Raw genomic sequence first — 7,882 nt, forward strand, 5'->3', positions numbered from 1 at the left:
GGAGCTTCTGCCAAGGGTTTTTTTTTGTTTTGTTTTGTTTTTTAATATCAGAGATGAAGGAAAAGAGACATCAATGAGAGAGAATCATTGATCGGCTGCCTCCTGCACACCCCCTTCTAGGGATGGAGCCTGCAACCCTGGCATGTGCCCTTGACCAGAATCGAACCCCTTCAGTCCACAGGCCCACGCTCTATCCACTGAGTCAAATCTGCTAGGGCTCTGCCAAAGTTTATGCTCCCTTGACCTTGTGGACCTGGTCAACCACATGAAGTGTGCAGTGCAGGCAGGGTGAGCTCTTCCTTCTCAGAAGGCCATGTGTGTGCACTGAACACAGTGTGTGCATGTGTGTGTCACACCTGCAGGGGGAGGTCCCTGTGGCTGATGCAGTTACCTAAAGTTATCTTAAGCAGACAATATAGGTACTTTATTGAAAACCTTTTTTACTATGTGTGTCTTAAAGTTCTAATCAATTAATTTAAAGCAAAAAGAACAGAGTTTTCCTTGATTTTCTCCAAAACACTCCCAAAGTGCTTTATGAGGATTTTTCTCCCACTCCCATCTTTGTATTCTCCCAGGCCAAGTGGCATTCTTTCAAGCTTTACTTCCCTCCCTTCATTCAAAACCCACCTCCCATTCAAAAATGGGAGGGCCCCATTTTTGCCACATCTTCCCCCATCCCTTTCCAAGATGGGGGACCTACAATCTGACAAGATTATTTGTCCTCATATGCAAAGTCAGGAGTTTACTGCCACACACTTCCCCAGTGTTCCTCCTGAATCGAGCTGGTTTCTCAAAGTCCTAACTGTAGGTGTCCCTGGGGCTGGGCCCAGGATAGGTGAGTGAGGTGCTTGGGGCACTGGCTCACTCCCTGGGTCTTAAAGAACAAGGACAGATCCTCCTGTATCTCAGCTGCTCTCAGCCTCTTCATGGTACTGGCCCGGATTTTAGGGAAATAGGGGAATCAAAATAAACCAACAAAAAACCCTGTGGAAATACTTAAAATTCTATAAATACAAAAAAGTAGGGCACAGAGATGCCATGTCCTTTTCTTATGACTCACCAACATCCACCTGGAGAACTGGCCAGAAATCAATCATCACTCTTCTGGAGCCTCACTCAAGGTTATTTTTCCATTGATTTTTAGAGAGAGTGGAAGACAGAGGGAAAGACAGAGAGAAACATCGATGTGAGAGAAGCACATCGATTGGTTGCCTCCTGCACACGCCCCGACCAGGGCCCCGGGCCGGGGAAGAGCCTGAAACCACTGTACATACCCTTGACCGGAATCGAACCCCGGATCCTTCAGTCTACAGGCTGATGCTCTATCCACTGAGCCAAACCGGCTAGGGCTAGAGCCTCCTGCTTTTGAATTATGAAAAATAAAACTAACAAAAATCCGCAAATGAAATAAAAGATACCCCGAGGTTTCCACAGTCTCATGGGAGGGAGGGAGGTCTGCCTTCAACACCAGCTGATGAGAGCCCTGGGGGTCTGAGTGGCCTCCTGCAGCCAGGACTTCTTTGGGCATGAGGGTTATGTAGTCAAATCTGTAATGCAAAAGTGGGTTTCACTTAAGTCTACAGTTTTGTTTTTGTTAATCCTCACTTGAAGATATTTTTCCATTGTTTTTTTTTTAATATATAGAGAGTATAAGGGAATGGAAGTGGGGGGGAGAGAGACGCACGAGAGAGAGAGAGAGAGAGAGAGAGAGAGAGAGAGAGAGAGAGAGGGGGGGGGGGGAGATTTGGTTGCTCAGGGTGCAGATTGAGCCTGCAAACGAGGTACATGCCCTTGACCGGAAAATGCACAACCCTTCAGTCCCAGGACTGACACTATCCACTGAGCCAAACTAGCCAGGGCTAGGTCTATAATTTCTAACTGTATCTGCCCTCAGATGTCTTTTCTGTGACCTACATAATAGGTAAAACAATTTGAACTAGATCTGGCATTTAAAAATTGGGGGATTTCAGCCCTGGCCAGGTAGCTGAGGTGGTTATACACCAAGGTTGTGGGTTCAGTCCCCAGTCAGGACACACACAAAAACTGGCCAATGAATGCATAAATATGTGGAACAAATTGGTGTTTCTCTTTCTCTCCCTTCCTCTCTGAAATCAATCAATAATTTTTTTTTAATTGGGGGATTTCACACAATGTCTGGCTTTTCTTTAAAAATCTGAACAGCAACAGCAGGACCAGATTCCCATGGACAAGAAGTACTCTCCTCAGATGGAATGCAGAATCTCAAAGTATGCCGGTCACCATCACTCCCCATTGCCCACATCCAGCTGTGTGATTAACTTGCCTGCTGGGTTCCTTGAACACTGGAGTTTTCAACCTGGACCCCAAAGGTCTCTCGAAGCTCCAGTCCCCCAAATAGCTATGATTTCTGAGGACACTTTTGTAGCAGGTGGGAAGAGAGAGGATTTGATTCCCATCTCATCCATGGTTAAGGCATCAGTTTTCAATCCAATCAGAGCTGAGCCCACTTTCTTTTCATGAGAAAATCCAGGAAGATGGGAGGGCTCCTTTCTCACACAATTCCTTCTCCAAGCCATTGCCACCTCTTTCTAAAAGGCCCCCTTCTCAGTCTTTGTAACAAGTGGTCCTTTGTCCTCTCTCTGCCAAAGTATCCCACAATCTAACATGGGAAGATGTTGAATTAGAGAACTGTGCTCCATGCAGGGTGAATTGTGGTCAAGGGGGACCTGCATCAGGGGAGGCCCTCACACTGGGTGGACCCAAGATCTCCAGTTCTCCACTGGGTCATCCACACGGTGTTTTGTTACCATGTGCACGGCCCTCTGGGGCTCCCCATGGCTTTCGCTTTCCCAGCCCCCCACTTGGCAGAGCCAACTGTCATGTGGGTAACAAGGCAGACTCTAAGGAGGGTTCTTTACCTTAGTACTGGTCCCACAGATGTATTTTATGTTTTAATATATTTTTATTGATTTCAGAGAGGAAGGGAGAGGGAGAGATAGAAACATCAATGAAGATAATCATTGATGGGCTGCCTCCTGCAAGCCTCCTACTGGGGATTGAGCCCGCAACCTGGGCATGTGCCCTTGACGAGAATTGAACCTGGGACCCTTCAGTCCACAGGCCAACGTTCTATCCACTGAGCCAGAGTGGCTAGGGCCCCATAGATGTACTTTAAATACCTCTAATCTATAATAATAAAAGTGTAATATGCTAATTAGACCAGACATCCTTCTGGACGTCCTTCCAGACTAAGCCGGGGCTGTGAGGGAAGCCCGGGTCCCAGGTGCCAGAGGGAAGCCGGTGCCGGCAGCCAGGGGAAGGAAGGCCTACTCTTTTTTTTTTTTTTTTTAAATATATTTAATTGATTTTTTACAGAGAGGAAGGGAGAGGGAGAGTCAGAAACATTGATGAGAGAGAAACATCAATCAGCCGCCTCCCGCACACCCCCCACCGGGAATGTGCCCGCAACCAAGATACGTGCCCTTGATCACAATCGAACCTGGGACCCTTGAGTCCGCAGGCCGACGCTCCATCCACTGAGCCAAACCGGTTAAGGCGGAAGGCCTACTCTTGCACAAATTTCATGCATTGGACTTCCAGTTTATTATAATATCAATGAAGGAATTACAGTAGCCATACCCTCTCAGGGTTTAATCTCTTCGCCCCACCTGAAAGCATCAGAAGACAGGGTAAGATACCCCTGTAACTTGCTATTGACGTGCACTGTGATGGGCTGCAGGGTCAGGTTTGTCCATGAGCTCCTGGCCCACATTCCCACCCCAGGGCTGGTCAGGGATCATAGGCGGGGTGGGAAAGGCATCCGTGCTTCCTCAGGGCCTGAGGAAGGAGCTAAGGGCAGAGGTGTTCTCAGAAAATACCCTCTCGCTAGCAAGGCTTGGCACTGGTGGGGGGGCGGGGATTGCCAAGTAGCCCCCTGGATCTGTGTGGTTTGGGGTCAAAGAAGCCAGGAAGCCAGGTCAAGCCCCATCTTTTCCCAGAGCCCTGGCCCACTGAAGCCTTACAGACTCTAAGAGCTTCTTCCAAAGAAGCACTTTTTAAAGTTCAGTATTTCCCAAGCCAAATTACAAACAGAATTCGACCTTAATGGAGCATTCATTAACCTCCTTCAGAAGTGTTCTGCCAACACATTTTGGGAAAGGCTGGAGCTATGGAAAACACTGCATCTTTCCACTTCTGGTTTCCTGATTTATTGGCCACGTGGCTTTGGGCAAATTGTTAGCCTCTCAAACTTCCATTTCTTTTATTATATGACTAGAGGCCTGGTGTACAAAATTCGTGCACGGGGCGGGGGTGTCCCTCAGCCCAGCCTGCACCCTCTCCAATCTGAGACCCCTCAAGGGAAGTCCGACTGCCCGTTTAGGCCCGATCCCAGTAGGCCTAAATGGGCAGTCAGACATCCCTCTCACAATCCAGGACTGCTGGCTCCCAACTGCTCGCCTGCCTGCCTTCCTGATCAGCCCCTAACCGCTTCTGCCTGCCAGCCTGATCACCCCCTAACCACTCCCCTGCCAGCCTGTTTGCCCCTAACTGCCCTCCCCTGCCGGCCTGGCCGCCCCTAACTGCCCTCCCCTGCCGGCCTGGCCGCCCCTAACTGCCCTCCCCTGCAGGCCTGGCCGCCCCTAACTGCCCTCCCCTGCAGGCCTGGCCGCCCCTAACTGCCCTCCCCTGCAGGCCTGGCCGCCCCTAACTGCCCTCCCCTGCCGGCCTGGCCGCCCCTAACTGCCCTCCCCTGCCGGCCTGGCCGCCCCTAACTGCCCTCCCCTGCCGGCCTGGCCGCCCCTAACTGCCCTCCCCTGCAGGCCTGGCCGCCCCTAACTGCCCTCCCCTGCAGGCCTGGCCGCCCCTAACTGCCCTCCCCTGCAGGCCTGGCCGCCCCTAACTGCCCTCCCCTGCAGGCCTGGCCGCCCCTAACTGCCCTCCCCTGCAGGCCTGGCCGCCCCTAACTGCCCTCCCCTGCAGGCCTGGCCGCCCCTAACTGCCCTCCCCTGCAGGCCTGGCCGCCCCTAACTGCCCTCCCCTGCAGGCCTGGCCGCCCCTAACTGCCCTCCCCTGCAGGCCTGGTCGCCCCTAACTGCCCTCCCCTGCAGGTCTGGTCCCCCCCCCCCAACTGCCCTCCCTTGCAGGCCTAGTCCCTCCCAACTGCCCTCCCCTGCTAGCCTGATTACCCACAACTACCCATCTTGTGTCCACATGGGGGCAGCCATCTTGTGTGTTGGAGTGATGGTCAATTTGCATATTACTCTTTTATTAGATAGGATGGGGGTCATCATATGTGTCCTGTTTATATTCCAGGGCTGACATGTGGTCAGATATGGGAGCGTCAGAAACAGACACTAGGCTCCAACCCTGCCGCATCTGATTTAGACCAGAACTGGGGTTCAGGACTCTATAGACCCACACCCTCCATTAGGGTCTACCTTATATCTGCACAATGCTTGGTCAATGGCCCCATCCTGGCCCATCAGAACAGGCAGGAGAGGCAGAGCTGAAGCCCAAAATTAGCATTTCGGGGAAAGGCCTCAAAATTAGCATTTCGGGCTCTGCAGAGCTTGGAGTCGGTGTCTGAGGATCTGCTGCACCAATTTCCTGTCACACCCTGGGAATCACGTCCCTGACTCAGCACTCACTAGGCTAGAAGCAACCTCTCAGGAGATGGCTGTGCTTCTTTAGTCGTAACTCCAACCTTGGGACTCAGCTGCTCTGTGTGACCTGGAGCAATACCCACCCTCCTCCTGTGATGACCACATGCCAGGAACAAAGCTAAGCCCGTGCCCACATCATCACATGGAACCCTTACAAATACCTGTGTGACGAAGGCTGTGTCTTTCCCTTACACGTGAGAAAGCAAGCTCCCAGAGGAGTTAAGTAACCTGCTCACCATGGAGTCAGCTTGGACTGAGACTTTAACAAAATATGCCAGATCCCTGCTACCTGGTCAATGGCACCTATGATCAGTTTTGTAAGATCTGGTACCAGATCTATCCTTAGATCTCTCCAGGTGTCAATATATCTCCAGACACATCAATAAGACAGTGACAATTGAACATTCCTCAAACTTATACAAAACACAACTGAACCAACCCAATTGACCCCCATCATTTCTGCAATGAGTTCAAGTTGTGGGGACAGGAATGCTCTAGAACAAGACTTAAGAGACAAAGTGCTGACACTGTTTGCTGATGATTCAAATGGACCAATTGTAAAAAGATGTTTTTGAGGAAATGGGGGAAATCCGATTATAGACTGGGTACTGGATGAATTCTTGTTTATTCTTAGCTGTGATAAGGCACTGTGGCTCTGTAGGAAAATGCGCTCAAGAATGTAGGAGCGCCATAACCGGTTTGGCTCAGTGGATAGAGTGTGGCTCTGGGTTCGATTCTGGTCAGAGGCATGTACCTTGGTTGTGGGCTAGACCCCCAGTAAGGGGTATGCAGGAGGCAGCCAATCGATGATTCTCTCTCATTGATGCTTCTCTCTATCCCTCTCCCTTCCTCTCTCTAAAAAAATTAAAAAGAAAATGTAAGGGTGACATGTCTTGGCTGTGTGATTAAAGAAAAAGGGGGATGGACAGATAAAGAAAATGTAGCAAGATTTGGTAACTGTCTCAGGTGGGTGTTGATTATATTATGTCCTTTGGTTTTGTGTATGGAAACGTTTCATAAATAACAAACCGGAAATATGGATGCCACCTCAGTCTTCTTTGGTGGACTCACCCACCCTCAACTTCCAATCAGCTGGAGTCCTGGAGACCCCACTGCTCACCCTGCTAGAGCCCACCCACCTTCTAACAGAAACACAGTGGTCTCTGCAGCTGCTGAGAACTCCCTGGCAGACATGAGACCTGGGGCTACCCGCTACCCACCCCCCGCCCCCTTCAACTATAACATGAGCACACTTAGAAACCACCTCACAGATCACTTAAATGGGATAAACTAGCAAACTGCTCACACAGGGTCTGGCTTTTGCTAAATGGCCAATAAATGTGAACTGTCACTTTCATGATTAAAATCTCACTGATAGCACTTCCCCACCAAGTTCTAGGATAAGGCCAGACTCCTTATAGCAAAAAGACCCCGGTCCTCTGGCCCTACCTCTTCCAGCCTCAATTCCCACCCTCACCCATTCTTCCCTCTACTTGGGGTTTTTTAAACACCTTGTAGATTGATGCCTCGGCTATGCCTCCACTTGAAAAAGTTCACGTCCTCCTCCTTCTGGCTCCTGCCATCAGCCCCCCTTAAAGGCTGCTCTAGGCTCTAGCCAGCAGTGGGCAAACTACAGCCCGTTCGGCTGTTCTATCAGGCCCGCGGAGCCGAAAGAGCGGAGGGTTCTCTTGCTCTCCCCTCTGCTCCTTTACTTTGAATTTATATTAGTTCACACAAACACTCCATCCATGCTTTTGTTCCGGCCCTCCGGTCCAGTTTAAGAACCCATTGTGGCCCTCGAGTCAAAAAGTTTGCCCACCCCTGCTCTAGGCTGTGACAGTCCCCTCAGCCCTGCACATACCTTCTCCACTGCGCAAACCCGACTGTAACTAATTTACTTGTCCATCCCCTTCCCTGGTCCCTAACCAGTCAGGTAGATTTGTTCACAGAAGGCCTACATTCTGCAGTCAACATAGGGATCGCTTACTCAGTTAAGACTTTCCCAGAGAACCTGGTCTCCAGACTGTATTTCAGAAGATATATATATATATATATATATATATATTTTTTTTTTTTAATATATTTTATTGATTTTTTACAGAGAGGAAGGAAGAAGGATAGATAGTCAGAAACATCGATGAGAGAGAGACATCGATCAGCTGCCTCTTGCACACCTCCTACTGGGGATGTGCCCGCAACCAAGGCACATGCCCCTGACCGGAATCGAACCTGGGACCCTT

Source organism: Plecotus auritus (genome assembly GCF_963455305.1).
Source record: "Plecotus auritus genome assembly, chromosome: 4".
Taxonomy (NCBI): Eukaryota; Metazoa; Chordata; class Mammalia; order Chiroptera; family Vespertilionidae; genus Plecotus; species Plecotus auritus.